The following is a 13,245-nucleotide window of genomic DNA, read 5'->3' as shown; positions in this document are numbered from 1 at the left end:
CCTGAATGTTGGGAACTTAGCTAGTGCCTGTGTCTAGGCCAGGGGGCAATAAACCAAGCATTCTGAACTGGAGTTAACTCGAAGTGGGATGGCCAGTTCCTTTCAACAGGTTTCTCGTCTGAATTATTAGCGTGTCGCCTAAGTTTCAGAATATTCCGCATTTGATTGTCTGCTGGGTGGAAGATTTTAGATGTTTGTGTGTGCCTTAATACACCCCTCTTCATTTGACATCATATATTGCCCGCCCGTGTCCTTGCAGTGCACTTTGTCTTCTGGTATGTGCTACATACTCTGTGTGGAGAGCACCAGGAAACTACATCACTCTTAATTCCCTTAGTACATCTCTTCAGAAATGCCTAGTCTACGTACGAAAACCGATAGTGGATGTGTTGGGGATCCAATTGCCCTTCTGGATGTGGAAAAAATGTATATTAACTTATAATAGCAATTAATGGTTATAACGTAAAATTGAATAGGCCGTTCTACTGGACCGATTTGCTTGATTTTTGTTATTCTTTCCAGAATTACCTGCCGATGGATCATGAGACATTGATAGGTCTCTAAGTTCAGCCAACTTTGAGTACTCATAAAATCAAATCATTAAATGATCACTCCAATAATTGCAGGCGACGGCTTATCCTTACCCGCAATACATTCTGTACTTAGGAGGTTGCTAAGCGACTAACTAATACATGTGATTTTCATCCATAGTAACGTCATTGCATGCAGCCATGATTGATTACTACCTATCAAGCTAGGGAGCATACACTTCGTCTGGTCATGGAAGAATATTATTTTGTGCTAGATACTCTTTGATTCTCTGACCATCTCCAGCTTCTAAATATACACAACAGATGGCATTACTTTCCTAATAACTTACATGCTGCTAATAGAAAACATCGACGTACGCACAGACGGGAACATATCAAATTGACTAGCCTTCTGTACGACCATTACCAGTCATAAAGCGCAAGGAAAACTACTTGTAAGAGTGGGTGTCTACATACCCGAACTAGTATTCAGTCACTGCCTGGGGCAAGATCATTTCAAATGTTAAGATGCAGATACGAAGCACAGCGATATAAACTACGTTCCAAATGAATCACTTATTATGTACCGGTATTAAATGTTCATAAAACTATTGGAAAGGGCAAGCAAGCAATATGACAAAGACAGGCAAATCAAGACGAGTTATCTTGCCTATTTATAAGGAATATTGCAGAGCAGCTCGGGTCCACTACTTTGTTATTATTTTTAGCGTACGGCTTTTAGTGCTGGAAGTATCCGAGGACATGTTTGACACCCCAGTTCTGTTGCTACTTCACCCAGTACACCCCATGAGGGCGAGTCACATGTACCGCTGTGTGAGGGTAATGCCTATGGGTGCAGGTGTATGGGCTAGGAAAGGCAAGGAGGTGGCCGTGACCCTCAAAAAGTGACCACCCCCGACATTTCCTGGAGTTGAAATGAGAAACCATGGAAAACCACTTCTACGATGGCCGATGGGGCTTTCAGATCCACCTGTCCGCTACCGACTACAGAGCTACCAACGTGCCGCAACGTACTGACCAAACCTTTTCGGTTGGTGATTATAATGGTGATTATGATGATGATGATAATAATAAGAAGAATTGTCGGTCTTTTATTTTATTGTCATAACTATAAATTTCTTCAGTCTGCCTAAACTAATTTTGAGTAACACACTTATAAACTACCTGAAAAAGAAAACATACGGTAACAGTATTATACTTGAAAACGATATATCTTAATTAAAACAGAATGACATCTTGAACCATATCATATATGCTTCAATTTATCATTTACAACAGTGTGGCATAATTTTTTTCAACCGCTCAGTATAGTCGCGCGGAATGAAGGAACCCGTAGCGCTCCGGTAGAAACGAAATCCTCTAGTTGTGCATGAGCCGTGATTTCGATCATAAAGACCCCATAGCTGCATCCCCACGCGAACAGCAAACTTTAGAGCGGTTGAGATTTGAACGAGGGGATACACCGAACATTTGTCACAGGTTGACAAACTTCTCTTTTCCAGGGCTGGAATCACTTGAATTCTAAGCAATTAATCCGCCACTGAGCTAAATTCTACAAATCGGAAACGAAACCTAGTTAAGATGATAATTACAGACTTACAGGAGCTGATAAAACCATTTGCCATGCGTATTAACGTGAGCACCCGTTAGCATCTGGCGAGCTCACACAATGGAAGAGGGCTTGTTCGGCCGTACTTCCCATTGAAGCCCGATACCTTGTGAGACCATAAAGGCTGGGTAGACAAGGGAATCTCTCTCCTATTGCACTTTGAACGCCGAGTGTGATGTGTCGTGAACGCGAGCGGATAAGACAATAACTTCTTAAAATTTATGTTAGACTTGAACTAAAATCGTTATGATTTGTCTCGCAAGAGCTACTGACGGTCGGTATACATAGATAATAATATGCGACACGTACGCTAAGTGTGAAATTAACGTGTGCAATTCGTTAATATATAACCGCTGACAAGGACATATAGCAACCGGGCCGAGTTCCTTTAATTTTGTGCTGCATAAATCGGACTTATATCTAAGGGGCAGCTATTGTAAAATTGTTAACCAATACTAAGGTTGCGATCGTGAATTCGAGCACATTATGCGGAGAAGTATGTGATTCATTTAATTGAACAGTTCCAGATACAACCACACATCAAGGAGACAGCAGCCATGAACTACCCGGGAGTCGACAAGAGGACCATCATCCCTGTGCTTTGTGTCGTAGTCATGGGCTGAGCCCGCATGACAAAGTGGCCGCTAAAGGAGAGGTTGCCGCCAAGTTAAGACCTTTCGTCCTCTAAGCATATTAAGTGATGGCTAGGGGCCATTTTAAATATGAAAATTAACTCTTAAATGTAAGCCAGAGTGGCATTATTACTGCTCATATCAGTAAATTTAAATACGTTTAGGGCTGCTTGAACGCTAAGTCCTCGGGCTGTGTATTGTAAATATTTAGATGGGAAATAAGGGAATGAGTAGGTTATTTATAGGTGTCTGTAATTGTTATTTGTATTTTATTCCAGTTTATGTAGCTGTATGGGTAGATTCTGCATGAAAAATCTAGTGGACTGTACGCCACCAGTGTCGAACCGGGAGAGAGGATTCGACTGGAGACAGTATATGCTAGGTTGTTTTGTTGCATGTTGCATGAATTTAGGATTTGAGAAGACTCAAGGGGAGACTTTTCAACGTCAAAAGAAGAGTAGGGTCTTTTAAGTGAGGTGGCAGGCAAATTCATGGAAATATACTGGTCGTCAAACAGAGGTTTATTTATATGTGAGGCTAGAGAATTGTCTGTGTATATTTACTGGGGCTGAGATGCTAGGTGATAGGCTATAAAATGGGGCGTTATGTTATATTTGGAGCCATAATGATGATGGCGAGATAATGTACCGGCCTGTTAAATGTGAGATTATGCAAGGCTGTGAGCCGTATTTTTCTGGCCATATGTATGTGCTTATTTTGTAGCACCGAGAATGTTGTAAAAGCCGCATGCGCCATTTATCCTTGCCACAGGTATTTGAAGACCTCGGTTCAGCTGTACGCTGGTCAGAGAAGGGTAGTGAGGTTTACAAGTAACCCGTTATGTTTGTAAATAGGGTCGATGACCTTCGATGTTAGGCCCCTTAAAACAACAAGCATCATGTTTATGAATCGCCTATGTCACAAAGACCTTGTTAGTTGTTATTTCTGTTGCCAATCAGCTGATTTCCCCGCCGTGTTAAATGCTACTGCTATGCTGCAACTACATGATATATGCGAAGTTCAGTGTCCGAAAATGTTAGATTCTTGACACGACAGCTCTATCAACTTTAGTGTATATATTTTGTGTGCTTCATTTCCCTGGTTTTGTTTATTTCATTTATGTTTTATAGGTTGTGTCCAGGGTGATATTGTATTTGCTGTGATGTTGTCTTTGTTCGATAACGGGGAGACATAGCCCGATGGCGCTTTTTGGGAAGAGAGGTTCTGACCTTATCTGTGATCATGGATTCGGACCCATACGGTAGAGTCTGCGACCATTTTGGAACGGTGATTCAGATGCAGTCCTCAACAAGTACACAGTTAAAAAATAGGGGAACATGTTTTTGAACGTATGCCATGCTTCACGAAACAATACCTCACATCCAGGTATATTACCAAATAAACCATTATTTTTAGCCGTTGAAGTATACGAAAGAACATCGATGGATTTCCATTCATTTTCAGAACACAAACGGAAATGTCCAAATAGGGGCGAAACCAAGTAATAACAGTCCTCCAGGGTGGATTTTTATCACAGTTGGAGAGCTTCAGTATGGTGTATGTCCTCCACAAAAATTTATTATAGCTTGGCACCTACGTGACATGCTCCGTATAAGTCGACGGAGGTCACGTTGTGGTATCAGATCCCATTCTTCAATGAGAGCCTTTTCGAGGTTTTGGAGAGTCTGTGGTTGAACATGACGCCCAAGAACAATTCTTTCAAGCCTATCCCACACATGCTCGATGGGATTAATGTCAGGACTCACTGCTGGCCATTCCATCTCTTGAATGTCCAGTTCTAGCAAGACTGCTCTGGTGATGCGGGCTACATGAGCCGTGGCATTGTCGAGCATTAGTAGGAATTCAGGGTCAACGTCGTATACAGCAACCAACACATGCTGTAGTAGTATCTGTTCGATGTACCCCGCAGCGGTAAGCTTACCACGACTGACGACAAGATCCGTACGGCCATTAATACTGATACCACCCCACATCATCCCAGAATCTTGTCCGAATCGGTCGCCTTCCTAGACAATATTTGGCATGTACTGCTCACCACAGCGTCTCCATACACATTGACGTCCATCACGCTGTGTCAGAAAAAATGTGGACTCGTCTGTGGACAACACAGTTCTCCATTGGGGAAGTTGCCTGTTGACGTGCGTGCCGGCAAACAGAAGGCGAGCTGCACGATGTTACTACGTTAAACGGGGCACTCAAACAGGACATATGGGTCGTAAGGACACTTAACCTGTCCCTTACTGCCTGGTCAGACACCGTGGCCCCAGTCACCGTCGTGAGGTATTGTTGCAGTTCTCTTGCAGTTACTGAACGACGCCGCAACGCACAGATGGTCAGATACCGGCCATCCTGTGGACTTGTCATACGTCCACGAACTTGTCCAACACTCCTTGTGAACTGGCCTGTCTCACCGTAGCGATTCCACAAGCGTTGAATAACTGACGGAGAGACATTGAAATCCACAGCAACACGACGAAAAGTCTATCCTTCCTGGATCAAAGTGACGGCCCTTGCGACTTGAACCTCGTCAAGATGTCTCATGGGACGTGCTGATTGACGTACAACCTGTTCAAATGACCGCAGTAGTCTGTGTACCTCACAACGACACACGGACACACCGCCATTCACTTTGTTTTGAGGGGTCACCTGACATTTTAATGTATGGCTACGCCTACAGAAGGAGTATAATTTCGATTTGACATACCCTGAGTAGCTAAGGTCCCAACGTATGCTGTATGACCATTGGAATCCCATCTAGCAAATTAAAGTTCACATACCAGACGTTACAAAACATGTTCCGCTATTTTTTTGGAACTGTGTACCTTATATGTTTGTGACCGAGTGATGGGAATATCTATGTAATTTAGGCCATCACTAGTGGATCGGGTATTACTATTGCATATCGTGGACGGTTTAGAAATCGAGCCTTCAGTGAAAGAACTAGGGACTTGACAAATCGCGCCCCTGTAATATTTACGTTTGAATTATTCCATCCAACAAGGAATTCTCTGAATATCTCGGGTTTGTTAACCCCATTGTTTGTAAACGATATGTTTAATAATTGTAATTTTTTGTAAAAATTCGTGTGATTTTTCTTTGATTGACACAACCAATGATCGGCTGTTTTATTTGATTTTTTTAGAATGGTTTCCTTTTATGTCTTTAATTTAAAAATACATTTTACCCAATTGCTTCAGTTCTCATTCACTAGATTTAAATGCACGCATTGCCTGTCCATATACTTTGTAATATTTTATAGTTAGATATTTGTCTTATTTCCTTTTTGACCCTATTCGGCCGTCCAACACGCTTCTACCCCTGAGCTGGGCCAAAATTAGGACAGGACACGGTGCAATGTTTCGTTCTTGAAGAAACATCATCAGTTTCTATAAAATCACACTCAAATGTTTAGAAAAATATAATTTTTTTCTATTTATATACTTCTCAGCTTGAAATCTGGAAGTTATTTCAATGAAGTACATTTTTCTCCCTACTCAAGCATAGAATGTAAAGTGTTTAGGTGCGCGACGTTGAACTTCTTGAAAAGTAAATCTTCCTCTCTTATCCGTGATGGTTAGTGGTCCAACCGCCATTTAGCGCTGCGAGCGATACGGGTGATCGCCAAGTACGTGCTTGCATCCTTCGGTAGATAAGCTTATTCACGAGATATAGGCGTGATGTACCTTCAACTGTGTTCCTACCCATGTCGAAAGACGAATACAGTGACTGTAATACTCCTTGTGTATGATATCAAGCAGTGAGAGTGTTATACGTGTTCGTTAAATAATAATTATGCCGTTCCATTTTGTTCCGGGTTGAAGAACAGGATAAAATATAATACTCGGCTTTGGTAATTTTTTTCCGCCTGCCAAAACAAAAAGATGTCATTACTTGAAGTGTCCATTCTTCATCAGGGGAAAGGAAATCCGGAGAGATCCACAAGCTCGGAAATTTGTTCGCAAACTTTCTAAAGTAACGAACATTTGCTGACGGTGATATTTTATTTTAATGCAGTTCTGTGTGTAAACTCTCGCATGCCTCCTGAATGTAATTTTATCACGGCCATTAAAAAGGGTTTTCCAGTTTAACAACGACCAACACTTATGTAAAACAAAGAACAAATAGCTAGTGGACGAACCTGAATTTCATTAACAGCTTGTAGAGAATTTTCTCAAGCGTCCGGCTCGTTGGCTGAATGGTCAGCGTACTGGCCTTCGGTTCAGAGGGTCCCGGGTTCGATTCCCGGCCGGGTCGGGGATTTTAATCGCTTCTGATTAATTCTTCTGGCTCGGGGACTGGGTGTATATGTCCGTCCCAACACTATCCTCATCATATTCAGACAACATACTACACTCCCAACCACCACAGAAACACGCAATAGTGCTTACATCACTCCATAGAGGGTTGGCGTCAGGAAGGGCATCCGGCCGTAAAACAGGGCCAAATCCACATGTGCGATGCAGTTCGCACCCGCGACCCCACAGGTGTGGGAAAAGCGGCAGGAAAAGAAGAAGAAAGAGAATTTTCTCAAGCGGTGCGTGGCGAATGGACAGGAAGGGAAATAGGAGCTTTTTGTGACAGACTGGATCAAGAAGTACAAGTATACTTTTGACAGAGACAATCGGTGGAGAGATACATATCACATGGTGTGCAGAGGCAAGGAAGTGAACCGACGTTCAACTTGCTACCTCACAATCTCAAGGACGTGTTTGTTCTCCGTACTGTTGTAATATTTGTACAACAGGTCAAGCTGTTGCGACATCAAACTCAGCTGATTCAACAATGCCACGCCCATCTTTTTGTTACCATGTTAAAAAAGATCATGTTCTAGTAATATACACTACCGAGCTAGATAGCTGCAGTCGCTTAAGTGCGGCCAGTATCCAGTAATCGGGAGATAGTGGGTTCGAGCCCCACTGTCGGCAGCCCTGAAGATGGTTTTCCGTGGTTTCCCATTTTCACACCAGGCAAATGCCGGGGCTGTACCTTAATTAAGGCCACGGCCGTTTCCTTCTACTTCTTAGACATTTCCTATCCCATCGTCGCCATAAGACACATCTGTGTCGGTGCGACGTTAAGCAAAATAGCCCACACAGTAATATACACTTCTGACCCCAACTTGGCAGGTTCGAACCTGGCTTAGTCCGGTGGTATTTGAAGGTGCTCAAATACGTCAGTCTCGTGTCGGTAAATTTACTGGCACGTAAAAGAACTCCTGCAGGACTAAATTCATACACCTCGGCGTCTCCGAAAACCGTAAAAGAGTAGTTAGTGAGACGTAAAGCAAATAACATTAATTATTAATAATATACAATTCATAGGAAGGCAAACGCAATTTGAAGCAGGATTTCTTGTTCATTTCCTTTTGATAAGGCCTGAGCCAGGCACTGTTCGTAATTTCTACTTCACCGAGGGAGTTGACCACGCGGCTAGGGTCGCGCAGTTGTGAGCTTGCATTAAGGAGAACCACACCGCCGGCAGCCCTAAGGAGATTTTATGTGGTTTCACATTTTCACACCAGGCAAATGCTGGCCCTATTCAGACCGGAAAGACGGCATTTGAATGTTAGTAAACATAGCCACAACTGCCCGTACCCCAACCCACAGGCAGAGTGCCATGCTCAAATAGGAGGCAGTATTTCTACTTGTAGCACTAATCTGGAAGCATCAAGTGTGTGCTAAGTAGTGTAGTGAGTGTATAGTATGGCATGAATTGCAATGTCGACATGTTAACGTGCCGAAGTGTTATGTTGAGGATCACGTTTTCCATCATGGCCGACATACTGTAGACGGTAATTCCCTATAACATTTTGCTCATATCGACATCACTTTTTGTTCAATCTGTTAGCGTAGTTTCTTACTAGAGCATTAATTTTTTATCACCCGCTGGGGAGAATGGAACGTCGAATTTGGTGTGAACTTTTCGTACCTCATACTTAGTCCATGACCATTTCTTTCTGAAACTTATCCTCCCTCGCTTCTCCTATAGCACACGTAGGATTTGAACATCCTATAGATTCAAAACTCGAATGTTCAGACGAAGCGACTGATTATTGGTTAGCTATTTCCGTCTTACAAGAAATGTTTGATATACTGTATATGTGCATAACATGGTATTGAAGAAGACAAAAATGTTCAGCTGAGATCTGCCTCAATTTTAATCATTTTAGATGCCTATATTCGTAGCAGTATTTATGGGACTAAGTACAGAAATGCTTTAGATATAATGTGCGCGATGGTAAGATAAATTATTCATCTGTAGAGTTGGTTGCTGTGCAGTTCTAAACCTCATACTTCTAGATAACATTGTCAGGTGCATCACAGACATGACATTCAACAGGAAATGTACGTCTTTTCCATCATGTTCCTGAACTTCTGAGCGCTAAACTTACTGTGGAGAAAGTCGTGAAGATTGGCATTATTGTTTTTCACAAAAACGTTTCGTAGTCATATTCGTTTCGAAAGATATACAGTATGCATCTTAAGACTCGATCAGTTGATTACAACTACTACAACAAAGTACTAACAATAAGTTTCCTATTTAATTATTTCACTTCATTCGGTATTGGTTAACCGGCTATTGCCCTCCTGTTCAGAGGGCCCCAGGTTCGAATTCCGGTTGGGCTGGTGATTTTAACAGCATATGGTAAATTCCTTGGGCTCGGTGACTGGGTGTTTGTGTTCGTCTTCAAACACACCACTTTATCTAAACACACACAACCTTAATTCCAAACACCACAGAAACACCCAATTGTTCATACATCTCTCCACATAATATTGGCGTTGGAAGGGCATCCGGCCATAAAACTGGAGCATAATCTCATTAAGTTATAACCCTAGAAAAATGGGAAAAATCTCAATAATAATAATAAGAAGAAGAAGAAGGGAAAGAAGGTTTAGTTAACGTATATGAAATGTATACCACAATACCATTGCTATCGTTCTTCCCTGGCGAGCAATGCCAAGTGCGATACACCGCCTGACCACACGAAGACACTGAGAAGTAGAGTTCCCCCCTGTGTATCCACCCTCCGTAAATGTGAAGAGAGACTAACCATGGTTCACCTCGAACCCTATACTGTACAACACGGAGGGCCGGGTGAGGGCAACAACTCAATAGCCGTGACCTCGCAAGGACGGCAGCTAATAATATTAACCGTTACGCTCCGAAGACGGACTACGTTGCTACTGACACGAGTACCAGGTTACTTGAAAAGGGTGTACAGTAAGACACCAGAGACCGAGCTCGATAGCTGCAGTCGCTTAAGTGCGGCCAGTATCCAGTATTCTGGAGATTGTGGGTTCGAACCCCACTGTCGGCAGCCCTGAAGATGGTTTTCGGAGGTTTCCCATTTTCACACCAGGCAAATGGTGGGGCTGTACCTTAATTAAGGCCACCGACGCTTCCTTGCAAGTCCTAGCCCTTTCCTCTCCCATCGTCGCCATAAGACCTATCCGTATCGGTGCGACGTAAAGCCAATAATAGAAAAAATGACACCAGGGTAAACAGGGCGAGATTCTAAAGCAATCACCTTTTTAAATGTGACGTTATTGGTAGGAATACTCAGTTATATAACGCATGTGTCAACAAGTGATGACCAAGGATGGGACCCATTAATGAATGAAATAAAGGTTAAAGCATGTTGTGGCTGCCGGGTACTCCATTAGCCAGGATTGCAACCGTCGGGAGAGACGATATAACTGGCGTACAACTCCCGGATGCACATACAGTATGAGTATATACAAGAGGCAAGTATATTTACAAGTGAAGTGAAGAAGTGGTGTCTCTCATCAGAGACAGAAAAAGCGGTTACTCGTATCCAAATATTTGGGTACTTCCGGAAGAATCTACTTCATCACTCAGACATTTCGTATTTATCTTCTTCATGGCTGGACTTAGAATGTTGAGAGGGATATGGGGCAAGGTCGGACTATGAAGGTGACTTTGCAAGCGCAATAAAAACACAGCTGTGTCAGCCAGCCTCTCTCAGTGACGTCCGCGGCAACCACTCAACTACAGACATTCCGCAATAAACACTCCAGTCTTGGCGTATTTAAAAGGAATGAATCTCTTTAAATCCGGCGCGTAGTAAGAATAAATATTCATGTTGCACGTCATAAAGTATATTTAGCGGAAAGCAGGCAGAATTGATCTGAAAAGAACGAGCGTACGAGCCATGAATACCCTTGGAGGAATAAAAGATAAATTCCTTCACCATCCATTACACTGCCACTAAATATGATGTAGTGGTTTGGTCTAAGATTCGGTGACCTACAATGGGCAGACTTTAGAAAGTTACCTAGGGGTAACTTTTCAGGTAACATGAAGAGCACCTATGGTACATGTAGAGGGGAATCGGGTAATATGGAATAGTCGGCCAATATGGAATACCACAATATCTTGCCTGTAAGGTACTGCTCTCAGTTGGAAACTCGTCGAATTACGGTAAATGTTCTCATGATGCTTTGTATTCAGTTTCGACATGCTCGTGAGTGAGGTTAGTGCGTGGAGCAAGAATATTTGTTTTTCATATTTGAAAAGCTTTTGCAGGTAATTCTTTTAAAGCTTTTATTTTTCCCAAAACTGAGTTTAGTCCGGGGAAATCCAATGTTACATATTGTACAAGAGTTGCTTATATTTCTACACCAGTGTAACTTCCTTTGTTGTGCAAAGTTTATGGCATGACGAATCCTTTAATTCAAACATGGTGTGTCGGGATATATGGAATACTGTTTTAGTTTCAAAGTAAAATGACGTTTAAAATTAATTAAAGTTAATTGCATTAATCCTGGTATATTATAACACTAGCAAATGTACCCATGCTTCGCTACGGTACTCTACATTGTATACGGATATCGAAGTAAATTAGTGCACATTAAGTGAATAAGATTTTTAAATTGGGTTTTTCTTGGCTTTATCCGAGAATCAGTATTGTGAAAACCACAGACGTTGTTTCCAATGAAAGTGTGATTTTCGGGATTGCGATTATAACGGCAAGTCCACTTGTTTACTGCAATTCACAACGAAGAAAGTAATTTTCATTTAACGGCAGACCCCATTGCCTAGTGCGCGGCTAAAATCGATTTGGGGAGGTTTCATTACAATGGCAGACCCCAATTCCTACTTTCAGATAGATTACAGTTGAGGAACTTTTATTTTATTTGCAAGGACCTTCCTTACTGCCAGTCAAAAGTGAGTTGCGTTCTTATCTTTATAATGGCAGACGCATTTTCTAATGCCAGTCAGCTTCCTGCCAGTCACACCGAGTGGGTGAGATTCCATTATAATTAGCAGGCCACTATGCCTATCGTCAGTCACATTTTAGACGGGTCAATTTATTTAAAATGGAAGACACGCTCCCTAGAGTTCTGCTAGTCGAATCGAGAAGGGATTTATGCATTAAAATAGTGCACAAGAGATGGAGGACGACCCCATTCTTGTTGCCTGTCAAAGTCGATGTGGGGAGGACTGAAAACAATAGCAGAAGTCCTCCTTCTGAGAGTCACTACCGATTTGCAATGTATTTAATACCAATGGCAGACAAACACTTTCTCGATTGCTACAAATCGACGTCAATGAAAGAATATAGTCTTCACACGGAAGTATAAGGATGTTAACCATCATTTACAGAATAACTGCTGCTAAACGGTACATCAAATCGAAAAACAGATTGTACGATAAGACGAACTTTCTGGCCATATCTTGGGGTCATCAACTTACCCGTACCAAGTTTCACATTTCCGAGATTTCTGGAAGTGCCTCATTAATTCACGTCTTTTTTTTCATTTTTAAATATTTATATATACATCTCTCCAGCCCGACTTGCTTATATATATATAGATGACGGATAAGCATGAGCACGTTGAAAAGTGCAGACTTCCACTTCGGGATTCATATCTCCTGAACGGTTTATGATATTAAGAAACGGTTTGCGCCATAAGACGCCTCATTTATTGCTCTATATGTTTCTTTCTAAACCATATCCTCGTATCTCCCATATTAAGGGGGTAAAATGAGTTCAAAGTTTGAATAGGGTGAAATTTGGGTGCATTTTTAACATTTTACATTACTTTTTGCCTACTTATGTATAAGCTAGAATCATGAAATTTGGTACACATATGTCCCTTAATCGTGCCAATGTGCGCACCCAACGTGATGATCCTATAATTCTTATAAGTGTGTCAAACAATGAAATGTACGTGTAAAAATCACCAAATTTACGAACAATCCAGAAATACGGCCAAATTTAACGTATAAGGGCGAGAGATACGACAAAATGTCACAGGACCAAAGTTGTAGGTCACTCCGAATTGAAGAGACGTTGTGCCATCCGTTTTGTGATACGACTTACCGTTTAGCCACAAAATAGCTCAAAAGGAATGTCTGCACAGTCATTAAAATTTCCACCATATTTCGATATCTTTGGGGTTAA

This window comes from Anabrus simplex, chromosome 1, assembly GCF_040414725.1.
Source record: "Anabrus simplex isolate iqAnaSimp1 chromosome 1, ASM4041472v1, whole genome shotgun sequence".
NCBI classification, from domain to species: domain Eukaryota; kingdom Metazoa; phylum Arthropoda; class Insecta; order Orthoptera; family Tettigoniidae; genus Anabrus; species Anabrus simplex.
The sequence above is the reverse complement of the archived record's forward strand: the minus strand, read 5'-3'. Positions refer to the sequence as shown.